Here is a 26,144-nt window from a genome sequence, read left to right on the forward strand (position 1 = left end):
CTTCTCTTCTCTTCTCTTCTCTTCTCTTCTCTTCTCTTCTCTTCTCTTCTCTTCTCTTCTCTTCTCTTCTCTTCTCTTCTCTTCTCTTCTCTTCTCTTCTCTTCTCCTCTCCTCTCCTCTCCTCTCCTCTCCTCTCCTCTCCTCTCCTCTCCTGCCCCCCCCCCCCTCCCTCCCCTCGGTTTCCCTTACTTACTTCCCGATTGTCTCGCCTACTGGCTTCTGTATTTGTTGTTTGTTACTGTACTCGTGGTTTTATGTTCTTGTGTACTCATATTGTTCCCTGTTTCCCTGTGGTTCTATGTTTCTTTGTTCTTTGTTTTTGCCTATTGTCAGCTACTTTGGGTCCTTGAAAGCGCTATACAAAATAAATGAATTATTATTATTATTATTATTATTATTATTATTATTATTATTATTATTATTATTATTATTATTATTATTATTATTATTATTATTATTATTATTATTATTATTATTATTATTATTATTATTATTATATTATTATTATATTATTATTATTATTATTATTATTATTATTATTATTATTATTATTATTATTATTATTATTATTATTATTATTATTATTATTATTATTATTATTATTATTATTATTATTATTATTATTATTATTATTATTATTATTATTATTATTATTATTATTATTATTATTATTATTATTATTCAATATTATTCAATATTGAGAAGAAGTAAATTTGTCCCCCTCAAAAAATATAGCTAATATGAAAGACAACCTTCTGACCTGTAACTATAATGTTTGACTCTCACAATCTTCTGGCGAAGGACCGGACCACCAGACCTTAACCCTTTCACTGCCGCACTACCAAACGGTTAACCCTTTCACACTGTGACAATACACAGCCGGTTAACCCTTTCACTGCCACACAACAGCAGGTTAACCCTTTCACTGCTACACAACAGCAGGTTAACCCTTTCACTGCCACACTACAGAAGGTTAACCCTTTACTATCACACTACCGACGGTAACCGTAACAGTGATCTTGTCTCAAGCATGCAAACTCAACGATTCTATTCTATTCTATTCTATTCTATTCTATTCTATTCTATTCTATTCTATTCTATTCTATTCTATTCTATTCTATTCTATTCTATTCTATTCTATTCTTTAACTGGACAGTGTTTCTGTGCACGTTGTGATTCAATCGATCTAATGAAACACCTCCTTTAACCTTTATTTAACCAAGTAATTCTAATTGATTTAATTAAGAATCTCTCTTGCAAGTGAGACCTGCCAGCATTTAAAACATACATTAAAGTTACAGACACTACGACGTAAAAAACAAATGCAGAATAAACACGTGGAATGATATCATACAAAAGGCATTAAAAGTCAAGTGTTCAGGGCCGGTGTTAAAGGAAGTGAGATATTCAGAAACGCAGACAGCTCCCGATTGATTCCATGTCTTTCATAAATGTTTTAAATTCATCAAATGTATCCGATTTTAAAGCCGCAAGTTAGCGTATTCCAGGAAGAGTGTGCAGAATAGCCAAAAGTCAATTTAAACAGGTTCTGTGTGGAAATAACCAAGTATTTATACATTACATTGAAGGTCACAGGCAAATGTTAATGTATAATTGTATTTTCAGAACTCCTAAACCTGGCTGTGTTAGAGGCATGCTGCTCCGAGGGAACCCCTAAACCTGGCTGTGTTAGAGGCATGCTGCTCAGAGGGAACCCCTAAACCTGGCTGTGTTAGAGGCATGCTGCTCAGAGAAGTGAACCCCTAAACCTGGCTGTGTTAGAGGCATGCTGCTCAGAGAAGTGAACCCCTAAACCTGGCTGTGTTAGAGGCATGCTGCTCAGAGAAGTGAACCCCTAAACCTGGCTGTGTTAGAGGCATGCTGCTCAGAGGGAACCCCTAAACCTGGCTGTGTTAGAGGCATGCTGCTCCGAGTGAACCCCTAAACCTGGCTGTGTTAGAGGCATGCTGCTCAGAGGGAACCCCTAAACCTGGCTGTGTTAGAGGCATGCTGCTCCGAGTGAACCCCTAAACCTGGCTGTGTTAGAGGCATGCTCCTCCGAGGGAACCCCTAAACCTGGCTGTGTTAGAGGCATGCTGCTCAGAGAGAAGTGAACCCCTAAACCTGGCTGTGTTAGAGGCATGCTGCTCAGAGAAGTGAACCCCTAAACCTGGCTGTGTTAGAGGCATGCTGCTCAGAGAGAAGTGAACCCCTACACCTGGCGGTGTTAGAAGCATGCTGCTCAGAGAAGTGAACCCCTAAACCTGGCTGTGTTAGAGGCATGCTGCTCAGAGAAGTGAACCCCTAAACCTGGCTGTGTTAGAGGCATGCTGCTCAGAGAAGTGAACCCCTAAACCTGGCTGTGTTAGAGGCATGCTGCTCAGAGAAGTGAACCCCTAAACCTGGCTGTGTTAGAGGCATGCTGCTCAGAGAAGTGAACCCCTAAACCTGGCTGTGTTAGAGGCATGCTGCTCAGAGAAGTGAACCCCTAAACCTGGCTGTGTTAGAGGCATGCTGCTCAGAGTGAACCCCTAAACCTGGCTGTGTTAGAGGCATGCTGCTCAGAGAAGTGAACCCCTAAACCTGGCTGTGTTAGAGGCATGCTGCTCAGAGAAGTGAACCCCTAAACCTGGCTGTGTTAGAGGCATGCTGCTCAGAGTGAACCCCTAAACCTGGCTGTGTTAGAGGCATGCTGCTCAGAGAAGTGAACCCCTAAACCTGGCTGTGTTAGAGGCATGCTGCTCAGAGTGAACCCCTAAACCTGGCTGTGTTAGAGGCATGCTGCTCCGAGTGAACCCCTAAACCTGGCTGTGTTAGAGGCATGCTGCTCAGAGAAGTGAACCCCTAAACCTGGCTGTGTTAGAGGCATGCTGCTCAGAGAAGTGAACCCCTAAACCTGGCTGTGTTAGAGGCATGCTGCTCAGAGTGAACCCCTAAACCTGGCTGTGTTAGAGGCATGCTGCTCAGAGGGAACCCCTAAACCTGGCTGTGTTAGAGGCATGCTGCTCAGAGTGAACCCCTAAACCTGGCTGTGTTAGAGGCATGCTGCTCAGAGAAGTGAACCCATAAACCTGGCTGTGTTAGAGGCATGCTGCTCAGAGAAGTGAACCCCTAAACCTGGCTGTGTTAGAGGCATGCTGCTCAGAGGGAACCCCTAAACCTGGCTGTGTTAGAGGCATGCTGCTCAGAGAAGTGAACCCCTAAACCTGGCTGTGTTAGAGGCATGCTGCTCAGAGAAGTGAACCCCTAAACCTGGCTGTGTTAGAGGCATGCTGCTCAGAGGGAACCCCTAAACCTGGCTGTGTTAGAGGCATGCTGCTCAGAGAAGTGAACCCCTAAACCTGGCTGTGTTAGAGGCATGCTGCTCAGAGAAGTGAACCCCTAAACCTGGCTGTGTTAGAGGCATGCTGCTCAGAGAAGTGAACCCCTAAACCTGGCTGTGTTAGAGGCATGCTGCTCAGAGAAGTGAACCCCTAAACCTGGCTGTGTTAGAGGCATGCTGCTCAGAGTGAACCCCTAAACCTGGCTGTGTTAGAGGCATGCTGCTCAGAGAAGTGAACCCCTAAATCCCTAAACCTGGCTGTGTTAGAGGCATGCTGCTCCGAGTGAACCCCTAAACCTGGCTGTGTTAGAGGCATGCTGCTCAGAGAAGTTAACCCCTAAACCTGGCTGTGTTAGAGGCATGCTGCTCTGAGGGAACCCCTAAACCTCGCGGCACACGTCGCGGCACTTTGCGCTTGTCTGTCGGCTCCGGGTTGCATTTTCGCCGATCAACCAATACATTGTTGGAAAGTTGAATTTCACGCCTTTCGATCGTCACCTCAGTCAACCTATTGCGTGATTCCATTCTCAAGTTACAAGACGAAACAGCCGGCGAGCGTCATTTGACGAGCCGTTTCGGATGAGTGACCGCGTCCGGTTGTGAGCGGTCCCTGAACTGACCAGTCACCGCTGATGGCGAAAATTATTGACCACCGTTGTAGTCAAGGAGCGTCTGCTGAGCGCTGGGGAAGGTGACACAAGAAGACGAAGAAATGAATGGCAGCGGACGGCCATTTTGGATAATCATGACGGATTTTTACCAGTACACACATTACAAAACCCTTTGTAAAACATTTTATTTTCCGTGCGATTTTTATAAACTTTGGACCTGTACTACATAAGACTTCAGGCTATGGAACTGTTATGTTTTCCAGCTCCTACCTCTCAGCTGGAACTTAAAAACAGGCATCTGGCAACCAGTAAAAAGAAATGTGAGTACACAAAACTTTTACTTCATTGTGTTCTTCAAACCTCTGTTGCTCTATTTCATTAGCACTCAAAGTGATTTTTTTGTTGTGTAAGAAACCTCAGAATGTTACCTTTCAAACGAGACCAGACTCATGCATGTGCTATAAGTATAACGTATAATAAATCGCAAATTACTTTGGGTATGCAATAAAAAAAAAAAATAGCCCCATTTTTGACTGATCCAGCGGTTAATGACACCATGATAAGTGAGGTCCATTATAATCTCACTCCATTGGAACTATGTCTACGGCCACAGCTATGTTGTTGTCCTCCGGGCACGTACGGGTCAGGACGTTTGACAGCAGATGCATGGACTAAGATGAGAGAGAGGACTAAGATGAGAGAGTCGGAGAAGTGGGGTCATTGATCCTTGGGGAGGAGCTGTCACAGAGGCATGTAGCGAGCAAACAGACACGCGCCTCAACTGTCATTACATAACTGGTCTTTTTGACACCTCTCCTACACCGGTGTGTCAATCACATGCTTAATAATGGGAATCGTTGACGAGAAGGACTGGAGCTGTCCGCCCCACATTCCGCCTAAAGAAACAATGACTCCTATCATTATGGAAACCACTCGGCAGACCTGCAGTTATGCATAATTTGTGTTTGCACGCCTTGGTGCCGGAAACCGTCAAACCTTTTTTTCTTCAATAAGTTCAAGTTTCAAGTTTCTTTATTAGTTGTCGTACAAAAATACAGAATACTTTTATATGAAATGCTTTTTCCTGTTTTGCTCCTGAGAGTGTGCTAGATACAAATAGATAAGTATAAAATAGAAAGTCAAAAGTACGCAAACAAGTGTCAACAAAAGTGTTCAATATACATACAATATACAATACAGAGTAGAAGAAAGAAAAATTAGTAACTGAGTTACAATACAATATACAGTACAATGCAGAAATGGGATGAGGTACAACTTAGGGTAAGGTGCAATGATTGACCACCTGGAAGAAGAGATCTTGTATCTCAATGGGACATTCCTGGATAAATAAAGGATAAAAAAAAAAAAAAAAAAAATGAAATGCAAATCTCTTTACCAATAAATATAAAGTGTGTTAAAGTGTCTAAGTGGGGTGCTCCAGTAGCACACCATGTACCGCGCTGCGTCGCGGAATACCGTGCTGCGTCACGGATCTGGTTGACTACGAGTTCGATTCCCGGACTCGCCGTCATTTGCCGAATGTCTTCCCCTGCTCTCTCTCCCGTTTCACCCTACAACTGTCGGTCATGCTTGACCAGAAAAGCGATAAACGCAAAAAAATGAAGTTTAAAAAAAAAAAAAAATCTAAAGTGGGTAAAGTGGGTGCTACAGTGAGTTGTTTATTTAAAGTGAGTGCGCGTGTGGATGTGTGTGCTGTGAGTGTATTCGATGGTTTGTTACATAGTGTTATTGTCGTTGAGCATCCTGATGGCCTGGGGAATCGGGGATAGAAGCTCCTTCTGAGTCTGTGTTTTAGGTTAGGGTGGGGTGTGAGGTCTCCACTGAGGTTAAGGTGATAGGGTTATGCTTCCAAAGACACTGCAATAAAGGAAGATCACAGGCTGATCACTGATGAGCATGGATCGGTTCTTGTCTCCTAAGTGGGCGGGACGTTCCTTTCCACAGGCACGATCTTTAAAGGAACACGCCAACATTATGGGAAATGTGATCACCGTCTTCTCCAGAGTCAGTCAAGAAGATGGACACCAATTTCCCCTCTGTGCGTTCAGTAGAAAGCTATCTGGCTGCAAGCTAGCCTAGCTTAGCACAAATGAACGGAAGCGGATACGGACCACTAGCCTAGCCTAAAACTCCGGGAGAGGTGTTGTTGGCCAACAGCTATAGGCTATAGCTGGTCCGTATCCCCCAGCGGCCAGTCACAGCTCTGCACTGTCCCCACGTCAGCTCGCGTCGATTTTACGCACAATTAAATCTTTGGCCAGTTGCGCGTAGGTTTACCTGAGCTCAGCAGGCCTGCCGCCACCTTCACAACCACTTTGCTGCCTTCACAACCACTTTGCTGTCTTCACAACCACTGTGCTGCCTTCACAACCACTTTGCTGCCTTCACAACCACTTTGCTGCCTTCACAACCACTTTGCTGCCTTCACAACCACTTTGCTGCCTTCACAACCACTTTGCTGCCTTCACGACCACTTTGCTGCCTTCACAACCACTGTGCTGCCTTCACAACCACTTTGGCATGAAGCTCAGTGTTTCCTTCTCCCCCTCAGTTCTCCCAGGTGGCTATGTGGTAAACACTCCTCTCAGCCAAAGCTCATTTAACCTACATGTGTTCCACTATTAAACCTGTATTGATCATGAAGATCTGTCTACGACATAATTGATGGTTCCACCACGCGCCAGAACTCTACAGACCAGTATGGAGAACTCTACAGACCAGTATGTAACTCTACAGACCAGTATGTAACTCTACAGACCAGTATGTAACTCTACAGACCAGTATGTAACTCTACAGACCAGTATGTAACTCTACAGACCAGTATGTAACCCTACAGACCAGTATGTAACTCTACAGACCAGTATGTAACTCTACAGACCAGTATGTAACTCTACAGACCAGTATGTAACTCTACAGACCAGTATGTAACTCTACAGACCAGTATGTAACTCTACAGGCCAGTATGTAACTCTACAGACCAGTGTGTAACTCTACAGACCAGTATGTAACTCTACAGACCAGTATGTAACTCTACAGACCAGTATGTAACTCTACAGACCAGTACAGTATGTAACTCTACAGACCAGTATGTAACTCTACAGACCAGTATGTAACTCTACAGACCAGTATGTAACTCTACAGACCAGTATGTAACTCTACAGACCAGTATGTAACCCTACAGACCAGTATGTAACTCTACAGACCAGTATGTAACTCTACAGACCAGTATGTAACTCTACAGACCAGTACAGTATGTAACTCTACAGACCAGTATGTAACTCTACAGACCAGTATGTAACCCTACAGACCAGTATGTAACCCTACAGACCAGTATGTAACTCTACAGACCAGTATGTAACTCTACAGACCAGTACAGTATGTAACTCTACAGACCAGTATGTAACTCTACAGACCAGTATGTAACTCTACAGACCAGTATGTAACTCTACAGACCAGTATGTAACTCCACAGACCAGAATGTAACTCTACAGACCAGTATGTAACTCTACAGACCAGTATGTAACTCTACAGACCAGTATGTAACTCTACAGGCCAGTATGTAACTCTACAGACCAGTATGTAACTCTACAGACCAGTATGTAACTCTACAGACCAGTATGTAACCCTACAGACCAGTATGTAACTCTACAGACCAGTATGTAACTCTACAGACCAGTACAGATGCAGCACTGAAAAATCTAATCTCTGCTGCTCCTCCACTCCACGGGCCAAACAGATTTTGTGACTCCTATTGTTCTGGACCGGGCCAGATTTCACACCTCCACTGCCTCCCACAGTGTATCACTGGGGAGACTTTTTCATCTTACATTTTTATTCGTCCCAAACGCCCCCAGCTCCATCCGATTCCTTAGGTTTTTTTTACTGTTTATACTTATCATGCATTGCAACACTAATATATGGGCAGTACCCCAAGTCAGACTTCGGTCAACGAATCCCACAACCACAGAACTAGAGCAAGCATAGCAAACCTGAAGCCTGCTTCTTTCCGATCCAAACTGGGCCAATGCTCCCTTACTTTCTCTGGAGCCCAGGATTGGAACAAGCTGCCTATCCCCATCAAGCAGAGCTCGAGCCTCCACAGCTTCAAGAGAAGCGTCAGGAAGTGGCTCATGGACAGAATAGAGGAATAGTTTGAATGGGTTTCCAATCAGTTTTTAGTTATTGTGGGGTATACAATTTTAGCTATAGGTTAGTCTTCTAATGTTTTAAATGTATGTGTTTTGTGTTATTGTCGTGTTTTTGTTGTGGCCTAACAGCCCTGGGACCATGACGGAAATAAGGGTTTTACTCTTTCTCATGTTATCCTTTTGATCCTTGTTGTGTGTTTTTAATCCATCAATAAAATAAAATCAAAATCATATAAAAATTATCTTGGGGGTCTGAGGGCAGTAGCCCCCGACCCCCTCCCTGGGGGAGCACTTAAGTTATGTACCCTCCCTTTGTTCACTTTGGGAGCCAGCCACCAGCCCCCCGAAATATAACACCTGAGTGCTAGTTCTACAGTGGCAGAGGGGCAGCAGACCAGCAGCAGAAGAGGTTCGATTTTTTTCAGTGCTGCATCTGTATGTAACTCTACAGACCAGTATGTAACTCTACAGCCCAGCTACATGCATGTCAATGCTTCTAATTCCCCCCCAAATCCTTGCCAACACTGTTGTCGAAGGATTTGCACACTTGTCCTGGCACATCGCCTTCGCCCTGACAGCGGAAGTATACTCAGCTGCTCCGAAAGTCATCATAACTCTGTGTCTACGTACCGTAGCCAATTACCGTCAAACGCGGGTAAGAAAAAAACAAACTCTGCAAAAGTTGAAGGCGAAATTAATAAATAAATAAAAACTCATCACAATTACTATCGTCTGCTGGACGACTTCATGAGCGGGAGACCAGAACGCTGTAATTTGTGGGAGACGGACCGGAACGGGAGTCAAACGGTTCCTCCTCAGCGTGGGAACAAAGCAGGTCGGGATTCATGGGCTTTTCCAGAGGCCCTGCTGGGCAGATGCTGGTGTGTTGAAGGACATATCAATGTACAGTATCTACTGGTACAGTAGGTCTAATATTACACCCCCACAGTAACTCACATTTTAATGCATCTGCATCTGAATTATAGCATGTATGGAACTCTGTATGATAGCATGTTAAAAATAAAATGCTGTTTAAAACGTATATATATTATATTTATTCTTACTGTATATATATTATATATCTGTTATATACCTGCATATAATCCATTTTGCATATTCTGTAGATACTATATCTATATCTGTACATATCCCTTACCTACTCTTACTAGTTACACTGCTGGCCAGTATGACTTACTACCATAGTGTCTTTATACCTGCATCACTGTACATATTAATACTACAACTCTATACACAACATACATCTGATTAACACTATTACCCAGTAGTACTAATTTATATATTTTATACCCAGTTTATCACCTGTACATTGTATATTACTATGTACATGTAAATGTATTGTCATCATACAGCACAAGTACAGTACAACAAAAAGAGGTTTGGCATCCAACCAGAGTGCAAATGTAACAGTAAAGTGCAATAGTAATATACAATATGCAGGTGATTAAACTGGATATAAAACACATAAAGTAGTACTACACAACTAATGCTAATCATATCATGTACATATCATGTACAGAGTTGTAGTATTAATATGTATAGTCTTTATATCTGCAGATGCCTTGCCATCTCTAGTTTTATATGATAGTGCCAGCTTCAGGATGTAGCCTCAGCAACTACCTGCAATGATCCCTTGAGCAAGGCACTCTCCAGTGCCGAGCGCTGCTCAATGGCTGATGGTACAAGACTTTGGTTTTTCTACGGGGGGTTGTGTGTGCGTACATGCGTGTGTAACCCTCGCTCCCTAAACTTGAATGTCTTCTTTCTTAGTCAACATGCATGGGTTGAATACGGTTCAAACTTAACTTAACTTAACCCTTTCACTACCACTTGAGACAAAACACACTATATCCTATATAATTGTATATGAATTCCTTTCCGTTTCTTTGTTTACATACATTGCTCACAGCTTGTTATATTACGTTTTATTGTGTTTTCTTTTGGCCAGCTTGGTCTCTATATATAACTTATTGTCAATGTCAAGTATACTATTATATACTTATTGTTTATGTGTCCTGTAAGCCCATATGGGCTGGGCATACACCTGTGTGTAAGACACGAAAATAAAAAAAATATCAAATCAAATCAAACCACACTACCAAATTGTTAACCCTTTCACTGCGACAATACACAGAAGGTTAACCCTTTCACTGCCACACGACAAAGGGTTGACCCTTTCACAACCACACTACAGAAGGTTAACCCTTTACTATCACACGGTAGTGTGATGGAGACGTGAGGGATTCACACTCTTAATGCTTAACCCTTTCACAACCACACTACAGAAGGTTAACCCTTTACTATCACACTACCGTGTGATAGTAAAGGGTTAACCTTCTGTAGTGTGGTTGTGAAAGGGTTAAGCATTAAGAGTGTGAATCCCTCACGTTCAGCAGCACCATATGCGCACGCTGGGCCTTCTGGTGTTCATTTGACACAGTCTCACATGCCGAGGAAAAAGAGAGAGAGAGGAGATACACTGGAATGACAGGCCATCGGTCAAACAGCATGGATTTATGTCATGCATATCTCTCTCTCTCTCTCTCTCTCTCTCTCTCTCTCTCTCTCTCTCTCTCTCTCTCTCTCTCTCTCTCTCTCTCTCTCTCTCTCTCTCTCTCTCTGTCTCTCTCTATGTCATGCATCTCTCTCTCCCTCTCTCTCTCTTTCTATGTCATGCATATTTCTCTCTCTCTATATTATCATGCATCTCTCTCTCTCTCCCCTCGCTCCTCTCTGGTTTCAGTGGAAATAAAGATTATGACAGCGCCATGGCTGAACATGGCTGAGGTTGCGATGATGTGAATTCCATCCCTCTCTCTCTCCCTCTCTCTCTCTCTCTCCATCTCTCTCTCTCTCTCTCTCTCTCTCTCTCTCTCTCTCTCTCTCTCTCTCTCTCTCTCTCTCTCTCTCTTTTCCACTCTCCACCCCTGCGCTCTTCCTCAAGTGTGTTACACTATAACATAACCTCCATGGTTACAATACCTGGGAATCCAGCCACCCGTCTCCTCCTCCTCCTCCTCCTCCTCCTCCTCCTCCTCCTCCTCCTCCTCCTCCTCCTCCTCCTCCTCCTCCTCCTCCTCCTCCTCCCTGTTGCGTTCTGTGCGACGGCCCGAGATGTTGCCACTAACCACAAGCCCAGAGAAGTGGCTCAGACGCCTGAGCAGTTCCATCTCACCATGTGAGGAAGTCAGATAACAGAGTATTCCACCGAGAGAGAGAGAGGGATCTACTTTCATCTCCCACTCCTGATTTATGGCTTTTGTCATAAACGAGTGTCCCATATGTGTATATATAGAGTCACAGTTTATGTTTACGCCGTGTGTAATTTACATGACCAGCGATGCCCTGAGTGCAGGCGTTAAAGCACCATCTGTCGTTATTAGGGATGTCCGATATTATCGGCCGATATTGGCATTCAAATGTTATATCGGAAAATATCGGTATCGGTTTTCAAATTCTTTACGTTTTTTTATACTTTAATTTTTTTTACATTTATTTAACCTTTATTTACCCAGGCAAGCAAGTAAGAACAAATTCTTATTTTATTTATTGTCAAAGGTATGCATAATGTTGTGTTAATACCACAACAAGAGATATGTAATGTTAATTACCTGAAATTATTCCGTTTTTTGGGGGGGGGGAAACCCTGCATATATTGGTATCGGTTGATATCGGTATCGGAAATTAAGAGTTGGACAATATCGGTATATCGGATATCGGTAAAAAAGCCAATATCGAACACCCCTAGTCGTTATGAAAGCTGTTGGAACTCACTAGCATGTTGGATTCATCTTTTTCTTTCATAGCAGTAATTCCTTTTTACAATTAGCATTGAATGTCATTCTGCGGCGTAATGATTCAGGACAACGTGTTGAAGCGGTAATAGGGTGACTAATGTAACCACCGCCAGTCGGCGTACAGATGCAGCGAAGTAGAGTTTGGCTTTTGCTGTCGTCGGGAAGGCGTCGGCCAGATCTGAGCACCGGGTTACGCATACAGTAACAATACTCGGCCAGTAGGGGGCGCTCGGGTTACACCAGGTTACACAATAACAATACTGGACCAGTAGGGGGCGCTCGGGTTACACCAGGTTACACAATAACAATACTGGACCAGTAGGGGGCGCTCGGGTTACACCAGGTTACACAATAACAATACTGGACCAGTAGGGGGCGCTCGGGTTACACCTATGTAGCCACATCGATTTTGTCTTTTCCTACTGGATTGCGCTAAAGTTTGATTTATCAACAATAAGAGGACTTGCGCTCTCAATATCTATGCATTTGAGCAGATCTTAGTTAGAAGATGATTCTAAGTGGTGTTGTTGTGTTTACTGTGAGACTTGTGGGGACTGTAACTGGTCATTGTTAATGTGATCAGGAAAGATGACGACAGATTGAGGTGAATAAACAAGTAGTGAAACGTTGTGCCTTAATGTGATATTCTTTTTTTTTTATCCACTTTTTCTCCTTATTTTTCTATTTTTCTCCCATCCCAATTTTCGTGTTTCCAATTCTCCCCTCCCCTGTCTTGAACATTGCTCGCATATGCCCCCCACTGGTTGGTTGTAGGGAGGATAGAAGCCTTGCATCACGTGTCCCCTCCAGTACACGAGGAGGCAGCCTGTCACATCTTTTCACCTGCCAGCGCGGACTCTCATTGGCAAAATCCGTTCAGCGGTTCTCGAGTTACATGCCGATATGTGAGGTGTGCGCCAAAGTACACGGCAGAGTCAGATTACCACCCCCGAATCCCGGGGCTCTAGCTCCGTCAATCATTTGGCAATCTCAAAAATTATTGGACAGGGTTGTAGCCAATGAGTGTGGCTTTCCAATGATATCCCATCGGGATGTCCCAATCAGGGATCTAGGTGAAAAGTCACGAGCGAAAACAGGAAGAGAAAAAAACGCAGAATGAATTGAAGTCAATGAGGAAAAGAAAACCAGGAGAGCTTTTTCTTTTGTACACAGTTTACCAAAATCGCTCCTAATCACAGATTTTTTATGAAATTTCGACATGTACTACATACGACTTCAGGCTATGGACCCAGGGTGTTTCCCAGCTCATGGATATACTACTTCTGGATATTGCAACTACTACAGAAAAAAACGTGAGTAACACGTTTTTCTACAACTCAAGTTCAGACCTATGTTACTCTATTTCATTAGCACTAAAAGTGATCTTTCTTTATTGTATCAGACACTTCAGAATGTTATCTTTTAAAAGAGACCAGGCTTATGCATGTGCTATAACTATAAAGTATAGTATTTTGGTTTGCAAAAGAAGTATGCAGTCCTCAAAAACGAAAACAAAAATGGCCAATTTTCTGCCCGCATGAAAGTATGCTGCTCTGTTTAAAGGTGATGTTAAATTGGTTTGTGGTCCAGTTATGCTGCTCTGATTACGGCTCCTTGTAAGTTGACAGGCTTAACATTTGAAAGACCATTATATTCATGAATTTTGCCATGTTTTCTATGCAACATCCTTTTCTTCAAAGTAACTTGTTTTTTTATTTTTTTTATTGATCTTTTCCCCCCTCCTTTTTCCTCCGATTTTCTCCCATCCCAATGTTAGTCGTTATGCCAATTCCCAATCCCCTTCCTGGTCGCTGCGCACTTACCCCCCACAGTCGGTCTGGGAGAGTGGAGGCTATCACGTGCTTCCTCCGACACACGTCTAGCCAACAACCACTTCTTTTTCACCTGGCAGCGCGGACTCTCACTGAGAGGGTGTAACGTGTGGAAGGATCACACTATCCCACTCAGGTCCTATCCGCGCTGAGCAGGCGCCCCGACCGAACTGTAGGAGTCGCTGTTTACAACGACCCGGACCCACCCCGCCAGCTTCTCCCACCCTCTAATACAGCCAATTGTATTAGTGTGAACGGCCAGCCAAGCTGGTGACAACGCCGGGAGCTGTGAGCTGGATGCGAACAGGCGAATCCAGCGTCTCCGGCGTTGGTGACGAACGCAATCTCCGCCACGCCACCTGACCGCCCTCTCTTCAAAGTAACTTGTAACTGGTGGGAGTAAAAAAAAAAAAAGTACAATATTTCCTTTGATATCTAGTGGAGTAAAAGTACTCTGAAATGAAAATACTCAAGTCAAGTGCGAGTACCTCGCCATTGTACTTAAGTACAGAGTAGATCGAGTTATCTTTATTGCGCTGACCTCCGTGGCTCCCCAGAGGCTGTGTCAGGAACATCTAACTCTCCCCAGAGAGGCCATGTCAGGAACATCTAACTCTCCCCAGAGGGGCCATGTCACATGTCAGGAACATCTGACGCTCCTCCTAGTGGCACGTCCTCCTAGACCCCCTGCTCCTCATCTTCTAAAGCGCAGATATAAAACTGAGCTTGAGTTTCACAACTCGCCCCACATCTGGAGCGTGGTGGGATGAAGGTAGAGGTCACGGCCCGTTAAGAAGACTCAGGAAAACAAGGTCCTTTATGAGATGGTAGAATGACAGCTATGCATCATGCAGTCTGCAGGAAATGGAATACATGTTTCTGAATCATCCCTAATCGTCCTGGTTCCATGGGTTAAGAATCAAGGTAAAACAGAATCCTCTTGAGCAACATGTAGCCTACATATACACCTGTATATAACCCTACTATATACCTACTTATACACCTGTATATAACCCTTCTATATAACTACTTATACACCTGTATATAACCCTACTATATAACTACTTATACACCTGTATATAACCCTTCTATATAACTACTTATACACCTGTATATAACCCTACTATATAACTACATATACACCTGTATATAACCCTTCTATATAACTACTTATACACCTGTATATAACCCTACTATATAACTACATATACACCTGTATATAACCCTTCTATATAACTACTTATACACCTGTATATAATCCTACTATATACCTACTTATACACCTGCATATAATCCTTCTACTGTATATGCCTACTTATACACCTACATATAATCCTTCTATATACCTACTTATACACCTACATATAATCCTTCTATATACCTACTTATACACCTGCATATAATCCTTCTACTGTATATGCCTACTTATACATATAATCCTTCTATATACCTACTTATACACCTGCATATACTCCTTCTACTGTATATGCCTACTTATACACCTACATATAATCCTTCTATATACCTACTTATACACCTACATATAATCCTTCTATATACCTACTTATACACCTGCATATAATCCTTCTATATACCTACTTATACACCTGCATATAATCCTTCTATATACCTACTTATACACCTGCATATAACCCATATAACTCTGTATGATAGCATGTACAATAATGCTGTATATACCGCATACATATATTTATTCTCACCGTATATATATCTATCTATCGACATCTGTTATGTACATACCTGCATATAATTTTTTTACATATCTGTAGATACTATATCCATATCTGTACATATGTAACGATTGTGACATCGTCACCTTAAACTTCGATGCCCCGAGGGAGTTTCGAACCCGGGTCTCCCATGCCGGCGCGGGCAACAGCACAGACCGCTATACCAAGAAGTGAACTCACTACTTTGCAACGTGTCTATGTGTCTTTTGAGGATGAGAGTGAGTTTAACCCATAGCACCGCTACTCACCCCAGCCCTTCTTGACTGCCCTCCCCGGTGCCACCCGTTACATATATTCCTTACCTATACTCTTACTAGTTACGCTGCTGGCCAGTATGACTTACTACTACCATAGTGTCTTTATACCTGTATCACTGTACATATTAATAATACAACTCTGTACAGTATAATGACTTGTACATTGTATATTACTATTGCACTTTACTGTTACATTTGCACTCTGGTTGGATGCCAAACTACTTTTTTGTTGTACTGTACTTGTGCTGTATGATGACAATACATTTAATTTTAAATCTAATCTAATCTAATCTAATTAGGGATGCTCGATATTGTCTTTTTTACCGATACCGATATACCGATATTGTCCAACTCTTAATTTCCGATACCGATATCAACCGATATCAACCGATACCGATATATGCAGGGTTTCCCCCCCCCCAACAAATGGAATAATTTCAGGTAATTAACATTACATATCTCTTGTTGTGGAATTAACACAACATTATGCATACTTTTGACAATAAATAAAATCAGAATTTGTTTTTGTGTTCTACTATTTTTTATTTTTATTTATTCTTGGTTTGCACACGCTCAGCGGCCGTGTATTAACAGCGGTTTAGCACAAAGCAAACTGCGGCGCTTCATCGGAATAACACCGTATCAGCATCTACCGTCACGTGAAGACGATTCAGACTCCGCTCGCCTGTGAGACACGGGGTCGACCGAGGACATCTCATCTCAGCGCGGGACGTGGAGAGAGAGAGAGAGAGAGAGAGAGACGCCTCGGTCCAGAGCCTGGGGATAAATATTGTTTCTATAAGTTACAATCCAGAGTTGTGTGTCGCTGTGTTCCTCTTCCCCCTCACTGGCAGCGAGGAAGGAACGTTCCACTTCCCACGTGGAAAGAGGGAGACCGATGGGAATGTTGGCCGGGGATTCAAGACATCTGTTTCACCGAGAGTGAGAGTGAGAGGGAGGCACTAACGTGTGTGTCATCGGGGGGCAGCCTTGTTCAGGCACTTCAGAAATGATGTGGCTCAATTACCCCCTATATCCTCCACTGCTGGGGTCCCCCGCTCTCTAGGGAGACTCATATCGCAGCCCTCTCTCTAAAAAACAAACAAACAGAACACTACTGTGTGCATCTTATACGGGTCAATTGAGAACTGGCAAGTGGACGAAAAAGAAAAGTAAAAGAAACGAACCTTCTTACTTTTTTTTTTTTTTTTTTTTTTTTTTTTTTTTTACTTCTGTTTACTATTATGTACCTTACTACTACTAATAATAATAATTTCTTCAACGTATATAGCGCCTAACAGAAGAGGGGGGCAAACTAAGGGGAAGGACATCAGAGGGACATATACCTCTATCATTTCTTTTTTAATCCACTTTTTCTCCTTATTTTTCTATTTTTCTCCCATCCCAATTTCGGGTTTCCAATTCTCCCCTCCCCTGTCTTGAACGTTGCTCGACTATGCCCCCCACTGGTCGGTTGTAGGGAGGATAGAAGCCTTGCATCACGTGTCCCCTCCGGTACACGAGGAGGCAGCCTGTCACATCTTTTCACCGGCCAGCGCGGACTCTCATTGGCGAGGTGTAACGCATGGGAGGCTCACACTGCCCTAGCCACTTCCTGTCTTTGCTGTGCAGGCGTCCCCCAACCGACCTGTAGGAGTCGCTGTCCACAACGTCCAAATCCCCACCCATCGACTTCCACCCGCTGACTCTGTCAAACGAGCCAGTATGACGGCCGGCCCAAGCCGGAGGCAATGCCGACACCCGGATTCGAGACCGGAGTCTCTCGCGTTGGTGACAAGCGCAATCTCCGCTACGCCACCCAGCCGCCATTTATACCTCTCTATCATATAAAGAGGGAGACAAACTAAATTGAGAAATCAGAGGGACAGTTGGGTAAAGGAGGGAAGTCAGGCAGAGTCGTTATTTTGTGAAGAGGTGAGTCGTGAGTCGAGGAGTCCAGGGATGTAGCGTTGCGTTACTACAGTATGCTACTATACTTATAATACTGCCTGTCATGCTAATATGTCTATTACACTATTTCACGAACAACGCCACTGACCCTTAGCTGCCAGAGTTGTACCCTTCCCTTCCTGCTGACTTGTTGTAGGCTACACAATTTGTAAGGCGTGTTTTTGGATAAAAGTGTCAGCTGCTAAATGACTAAATGTAAATGTATCTGTGAAGGGATCTATTAAGCAACACATACCGGGCTGCTAGGTGGTGCAGTGGGCAAGGCGCTCACCACCAATGCAGGAGACACTGGGTTCGAGCCCAGCTCTCCGCATTGCTATCAGCTTGGCTGGTCGTTCATACTAATACAATTGCCAGTATTAGGGGGTGGGAAGCTGATGGGTGGGGATCGGACGTTGTGGACAGCGACTCCTACAGGTTGGTTGGTGCGCCTGTGCAGCAGAATCAGGAAGCGACGGGGGCGGCGTGCCCTCCAAACGCAGACCCCCGATGCTGAAAGATCGAGCTGTGCAGGTGAAAAGATGCGACTGCTGCTTCCTCGAGTACCGGAGGGGACACATTGCAGCCGGCTTGTGGGAGGCATGGCCTAACAGCGTTCGAGACAGGGGAGGGTAGAAAATAAAAAGCAACACATACCGGTAGTACATATACAGTAGTAGTAGTAATAATAATAATAATAATGATAATATTAATACGATCGATATTAGAATCCAAAGAGGCACAGCTGGCCAATAAAACCCGACATCCTCTTTATCAAACACAGCAGTGTCTTTCAGTTTCACCGAGTGACACTCTATAGCCCTCTTTCACGCTGAGTCGAAACTCATAATCTCGACTCAAGCTGCGTGTGGCTCCTCACCACGAATTCCATCGTCCCTTCTTTGTAATCTAGGACAGAAAAGATCTTGTTTCTGCCACTCACTGCTACCACCTACGCAAGAAGCGGCCAACTGGTGTGAAGAACCGGCGATGGAGAGAGAGAGAGAGAGAGAGAGAGAGAGAGAGAGAGAGAGAGAGAGAGAGAGAGAGAGAGAGAGAGAGAGAGAGAGAGAGAGAGGTTGAGACAGAGACGCCGGCCAGCGTGGTTGTCTTCTGTTCACACGCTGTGATTTACGGCGGCCGTGTCCATGGGAACCGTTAAAGAGCGCCGTGGCCGTGGCTGGACGCACTTCTTATATGGAAAAAACAGTTGTGGCTGGAGGCGGAGGCACCGGCGGCAGCATCGTCCAGACTCCCCGGCTCTCTCTCTCAGTCAGTAAGCCTGACATCCAGCCAAAGCATCTGCTTGTTTGTACACTAAGCTTTTTCAGAGCTTTATAATTTTTCCATGAATGACAGCGCTAACCGGGGGCTGATGCTCATAGCATGTGGAGCGACCGGGAGAGAGAGAGAGAGAGAGAGCGCCTGCCTCCAAGAAGGATAGACAGACGAGCGACTGACTGCATGGTCTAGAGGCACACGTACCCCGCGTAACGCGACACTTCATCTGCAGGAGCGCCGGCCTTGCTGCTCGCGGCCGCTGTGAGATTATCCGCGAGCTGCTGCGCACGTAGGTTCCCCCGACCCGGCAGTAAAAAATAATTGCCACGCTTTAATAATAACTCCCTACTCTCTACGCTTTCCCCCCCCCGAGGCTAGCTTTAGGAACGGCGCGAGGGTCAGGTTCCTATACAATCTGTGGGGGTCATATCGTGTTCTTGATGTCTGCCCCCCCCCCCCCCCGGGTGAGAAGTAACCGACACGTCTTCTGAACCGGTGACGAACGCCTTAAAGAAGTGGAGCTGTAATTGACATTAATGTGGATTACATTGGATAATTAGCTAACGCTATAGCTTGCAGCTTTTTCACTTACGCCAACATGTGGGTTTTAACGTGCCACAGGATATGCTGGAGTTTATGAGTCCTGGGTTGGCCGAGGACCAGCAGGAGGACGATGAGCGGAGTCTGAACGAGCTGGAAAACTTCACTGGACCAGAGTCTAGACACCCTGGCAGATTTATAATACAAAGCCCTCATATCAAAGGCTGTGCTGTACGTGTGACGTAAATCACGCCATGTTAGGGTACGGAGACCCTCACCTGCACCTTTTTTACACGGTTTATTTTCCTCATATTTTCTATTTTATACTTCTATATTTCTATATTTCATACTTCTTCTACTGCCCTGCCAGTGCCCATACCTATACCAACCCCCCACCCCCTGCCCCATGCTGCTATGGCGCTCGGATTTCCTGCCCAGTGGATCAATAAAGGAACGTCTCATCTCATCTCATCTTATAGATCTTGCCTATGTACACAATAATGCCTTTCCCTGACCCAGTGTTGTAGTACTTATATATTACTATTGTTATTACTATATTACTATTGTATTATGCACAATCGTTGCGGGCAAGACCCCCTGCATTTCATTTCAGTATACTTGTATGCCGTGACAAATAAAACTCTTGACTTGACTTGACTTGACTTGACTCGGACTGGAGATTTAGTGACTCGACTACAACACTGCCCTGACCACACCAGGTCCTTCACTACAACACTGGGGACTCGAGACTCGACTCGGACTCGAGATATAGTCACTATCAAGTCAAGTCAAGTCAAGTCAAGAGTTTTAATTGTCACGGCATACAAGTATACAATGAAATGCGGGTGGTCTTGCCCGCAACGATGTGCAATACAGTGGTACAACATATAATAGAATCAAAAAATGAAAAAACAACATTGTGCAGTAAACAGGTAATAGGTAACATGGAGTGACATCTCGGTATCTGTACATAGTTATTTACAGAGCATATGGGACATGCTAGTTAGCTTTGGTAGTGCAATACACTGTTCCTGTTATTCTAATTTAAAGTGTCCTTTCCTTTGGCCAAAAGTGTGCGTGTGTGCGACATGAGTGTGTGTACTATAGTGACTCGACTACAACACTGCCCTGACCACACCAGGTCCTGCGGTAGGAGGAGTGGTGATTGGTTGATTCATGATCTCCGGCTGAAGCGAGAGGAGTGAACCACGCTCGACACTAGCAGCACAGCCATGGAGAAAATAATAATAATAATTCATTTAATTTATATAGCGCTTCTCAATAACCCGAAGTCGCTGACAATAGTCGGGAGCAAGAGTACAAACAAAGAAACAAAAGCAAAGAAACAAAAACAAAGAAACAACAAAGAAACAAAAACAAAAGGAACATGAGACCATAGGGGGAACAGGGAAGACAGCATGATAGCACAAAAAGACTGGAGACAGACATCAATCAGGTTGGAGGGGGGGGGGGGGGGGTTATGGGTGGGGGGGGTTGAAGGCACTAATGACACTAATTGACACTAATTCCCGCCGGGAACGGGTCAGATGACCCGACAGCCTTTAGAATGGAGATTGGAGGGAGAGAAGGGAGGGAGGGTCAATGAGGGAGGGAGGGAGGGAGGGAGGGAGGGAGGGAGGGAGGGAGGGAGGGAGGGAGGGAGGGAGGGAGGAAGGGAGGGAGGGAGGGAGGGAGGGAGAGAGAGGGAGGGAGGGAGAGAGGAAGGGAGGGAGGGAGAGGAAGTGAGAAGGAGGGAGAGGGAGGTATAGAGAGAGGGAAAGGGAGGGAGAAAGAGAGAGGGAGAGAGAGAGAGAGGAGGGAGAGAAAGGGAGAGAGAGAAAGGGAGGGAGAGAGTGAAAGGGAGGGAGAGAGTGAAAGGGAGGGAGGGTCAAGGAGGGAGGGAGGCGGCCGCTCAGCAGAAATAGCTGAAATAACGTTCTAATTCCATTTTCCCGGAGTCATTTTGAAATTTCTGAAACCGTGCCAGATAAAACGGGTACTTTTAGGAAAAGTCATTGAGTGACAGAGCTGGAGCTCGACCGAGTGACGAGGATACATTTATTGAAAATGCCTAGGGGTCATGTGACCCCTCGTTGGCTGTGCTAGTGTTAAATAACTGAGGCTAAAACGACGGCACTGCTTGTAAACGTCCAGTACGTCAAACTAAGGCTGCGTTCACACTGCAAGCCTTAGTGTGCTGATCTATTGCTCGGATCTGATCAGATTTCTTTTTGTTTGGCTGTTTACATTGTTTAATTTATTTTATAAATTTTTTTTATGTGGCCAATATCAGCTCCCAGTGTGAACTGGTCACATGCTCCTGAACTGACCCGCATGCGCTAATGATGAAGATGGATGTAAGAATTGTGACAACATTTATGTCAATCTGGAGTGATGTAAAAAGTCACATGAATTCTGACATGACTGTTCAGACTGAGGTCGCGTTGCAAAATAATCAGACCTGTATCTGATTTAGGACCACATTATGAATGTCGCCCAGATCAGAATTGTGTCGTCAGATTCCATGTGATGTGTGCTGTTCACACTGTCGTCAGATTCCATGTAGTAGTAGTAGTAGTAGTAGTAGTAGTAGTAGTAGTAGTAGTAGTAGTAGTAGTAGTAGTAGTAGTAGTAGTAGTAGTAGTAGTAGTAGTAGTAGTAGTAGTTTATTCAGTCATCACACAATACAATAATACACAATCATTTAACAATCTTTGATTCAGGCAGTGACTGAAAAGGTACAGACTGAAGCATAATGCTTATACATGCCTGTCCTATATTCTTAACAAGTTGAAGACTCCAAAACAGTATTCTAAAAGAAAATAACAAAACAATTATTATTCACATTTGTAATCTTCAAAAATAGCTACACAAACTACTTTAAAACCAAAAGCGAATGACTCATTCTTAAATGTATAGCCCATCGGCATTGTTCCACAAGTTAACCCCAAAAGAAATAGAAATCCACCTCATTTTAATCCCTTTCTTAGCTTTTTGAACAGTACATTTACAAATGTCTCTCAAATCATATTTTCTTTCATGTATTGAAAAAAACCTTTGCATGTGATGTGTGCCGTTCACACTGTCGTCAGATTCCAGCCACTTTTGCCAGCAGTCTGAACGTACGGTATAGCCTATAAGTGCAGACAGTACACCTCACTTCAGATGACCTCACTAGCAGGATCCCCCCGGAGAGGAGAACATGGAGATTCTCTGTGAATAAGCCCAGGGAGAGTCTCTTGACTCCTCCCCCCACCCCCACTCCACCCCTGGTCCTCTCCCCGTGGAGGTCAAGCAGAGGGAAATACCTCCACTCAGGAGGAGGAGGGGGGGAAGGAGGCCTGGGGCAGTGGGGGCAGCTCCGGTCAGGAAACCAGCTGTCGCCCTGCCAGAGTCCCCCCTCCCCCGACACACCTTCCAGAACAGACCCACCCCAGCACCACCCAGACCCACCCAGCACCACCCAGCACCACCCAGCACCACCAAGCACCACCCAGACCCACCCAGCACCACCCAGCACCACCCCAGCACCACCCAGCACCACCCAGCACCACCCAGACCCACCAAGCACCACCCAGCACCACCCAGCACATAGCAGAGAGGCTGTAAACGCCCCCCACCCACCCGCTTGCACCGCCCAGAGGAACCAACATGACAAAGCTGTGGACTGTGCACAACATATAACTCTGTATGATAGCATGTACAATAATGCTGTATACCATGTATACATATATCTATTCTTACCGTATATATATATCCACATCGGCATATAATCCTTTTTACATTATTTGTAGATCCCTTACCTACTCTTTACACTACTAGTTACGCTGCTGGCCAATATGACTTATTACCATAGTGTCTTTAAACTTTATACTTTATACATAATAATACTACAACTTTGTACATACATCTGATTAGCACTATTACTCAATAGTAATAATTTATATATTATATACCCAGTTTAATCACCTGTACATTGTGTACATTGTACATTACTATTGCACTTTACTGTTACATTTTCACTCTGGTTGGATGCCAAACTTATTTTCGTTGTACTTGTGCTGTATGATATACAATGGATTTGAATCGAATCGAATCAAATTTAATCTAATCTAATCTAATCTAATCTAATCTAATCTAATCTAATCTAATCTAATCTATTCTAATCTATATCGAAGGGATATAGTTAAAAGGTTAGTTTCTAGCCAGTAGGGTAACACAACACATTATGATAGGAGTTCTACGTTCAGTCGATGACATTTGATACTAAATACTCAACTTCTTTCTGCCAAATGTCCCACGATTTCAATTAGGCAGAGGAAGTGGATTTACAGTAGGGAGAGGAATATAATCTCCTTGCGCACACAGACTCCCCCGTTTAATCTCTGTGATAGATAAATTATATGAAATGAGAATTTAATTGCGTTGCCAATTGTGGATTATTCACTAATCCACCAAAAATAAACACAGAAGAGACTCCCACAATTACACACACACACACGCACGCACACAGAGACACACGCACGCACGCGCACACACGCACACATAGACACACACATAGACACACACACACACACACACACACACACACACATTATCAGCACAGTATTCAGTGATCTACAATCTGTCGAGTTTGGAAAACCTTTTTGGCACCGAAAGATATTGGCTCCAGGCCCCTCTCCTGCAGGTGATCAAAGCCGGGAGGAACCCCCTCCACATGTCCCGCAGCTTCCCTGTCTCCTCCTCCCCCCCCCTCCTCCTCCTCCTCCTCCTCCTCCTCCTCCTCCTCCTCCTCCTCCTCCTCCTCCTCCCCTGGACCCTTCTCTTATCAGGGTCTGGGTGAGAGAACTAACTAACTGCAGGCACACCGAGTATGTTAATGATGTCCCCCATAAAGACCAAAATCTGTGCCGTTAATTAGTGTCTCATGATGAAACAGGTCTGTTTCTTCTAAGAAAAGAACACATAGAATACCAACCAGACTAACTAACTCTGAGGAGGCCAGACAGATGTGAGCTGATGCAATAATAATCCCACTCAGACACAATAATGTATCTTAAAGTGCCTTAAATGTATCTACGATTACATATGACGTCATCGTTTTTTAATGAGTGGAACAAACGCACGTGCACACACACACACGCACACACACACACACACACACACGCACACACACACACACACACACACACACACACACACACACACACACACACACACACACACACACACACACACACACACACACGCACACACACACACACACACGGATACACAATAAATAGGACGAAGAAGATTATGGGCTTCTGTATTTCACAAAAGTGAAATGAATGATTACAATAATGTATCCACTCTGCTGCCACATGTGGCTGCTATTCCCAGATGGAAGGTAAAAGCCACGCTGTAGGTATAAACATCTAAGTATCCATCCTTACCTGTCGGCTCTGTCTCCAACGCCCCTGTGGATGAGACACTCAAAGTGGGTCCTCTGGATCCCTGTCACACCCGGTGAAGAAAAACGTCCACCTTGATGACGTGTCTGGTCACCTCTCTTCTTGTCTCTCCCTGTCCTGCGGGGGGTCAGCTCTCCTCTTGTCTCTCCCTGTCCTGCGGGGGTCAGCTCTCCTCTTGTCTCTCCCCTGTCCCGCGTGGTGCCTCCGGCCAGGTGACTGCTTTCTCTCTCTCTCTCTGCCAAACCTTCAGTCGGACCCTTTATCCTTCTCTCTGACGCCTCGGTCTGGGCTCTTCTCCTCACCTACGGTCTGCAGAGGGTCAGAGCCAGAGGGAGAGAGCTAATAAGAGAGGGAGGGAGTGGGAGGGAGGGAGAGAGAGACAGAAAGAGGGAGGGAGAGGAGGAGGAAATATCTCTTAAACTGTGAGGAGCCTTTTGGTCAGACCCCCGTTGCTTAGATCCAGCCCTTAAATAGCAGTCCCTCTCTCTCTCTCCCTCTCTCTCTCTCTCTCTCTCTCTCTCTCCCTCTCTCTCTCTCTCTCTCTCTCTCTCTCTCTCTCCCTCTCTCTCTCTCTCTCTCTCTCTCTCTCTCTCTCTCTCTCTCTCTCTCTCTCTCTCTCTCTCTCTCTCTCTCTCTCTCTCTCTCTCTCTCTCTCCCTCTGTCTGCTGGATGCTGAGAAAAAGGGGGTGCAGTTCCTACTGCTATTCATGACACATGGAAAGAAAGGGAGGACGTATGAGCATGACCGAACAAGACAATGAGAGAGAGAGAGAGGAAGACATGGAGAGAGAGATAGAAGAGAGAGGAAGACATGGAGAGAGAGAGAGAGATGGAAGAGAGAGAGGAAGACATGGAGAGAGAGAGATAGAAGAGATAGAAAGACATGGAGAGAGAGATAGAAGAGAGAGAGGAAGACATGGAGAGAGATGGAAGAGAGAGAGAGGAAGACATGGACAGACAGATAGAAGAGAGAGGAAATGGACAGACAGATAGAAGAGAGAGAGAAGACATGGAGAGAGATAGAAGAGAGAGGAAGACATGGAGAGAGAGATAGAAGAGAGAGGAAGACATGGAGAGAGAAAGAGGAAGAGAGAGAGATAAGAAGATAGAGAACACAGAGAGACAGATACAGTAGAACAGAGAGAGAGAAGAAGAAGGACATG

The 26,144-nt window shown here is 44.5% G+C and overlaps 1 protein-coding gene across 1 annotated transcript in view; it reads right to left on the reverse strand.

Moving 5' to 3' along the window:
- Positions 1-25,199, reverse strand: part of tnca (tenascin Ca) — a 101,948-nt gene extending 76,749 nt beyond the window's left edge. The window contains exon 1 of the mRNA XM_084325396.1: positions 24,964-25,199. The gene's annotated coding sequence lies outside the window, so the exon portion shown is untranslated. The remainder of the gene's footprint in view (positions 1-24,963) is intronic.
- Positions 25,200-26,144: the final 945 nt, after the last annotated feature.

This window comes from Notolepis coatsorum (genome assembly GCF_963971535.1).
Source record: "Notolepis coatsorum genome assembly, chromosome: 11".
Lineage (NCBI taxonomy): Eukaryota > Metazoa > Chordata > Actinopteri > Aulopiformes > Paralepididae > Notolepis > Notolepis coatsorum.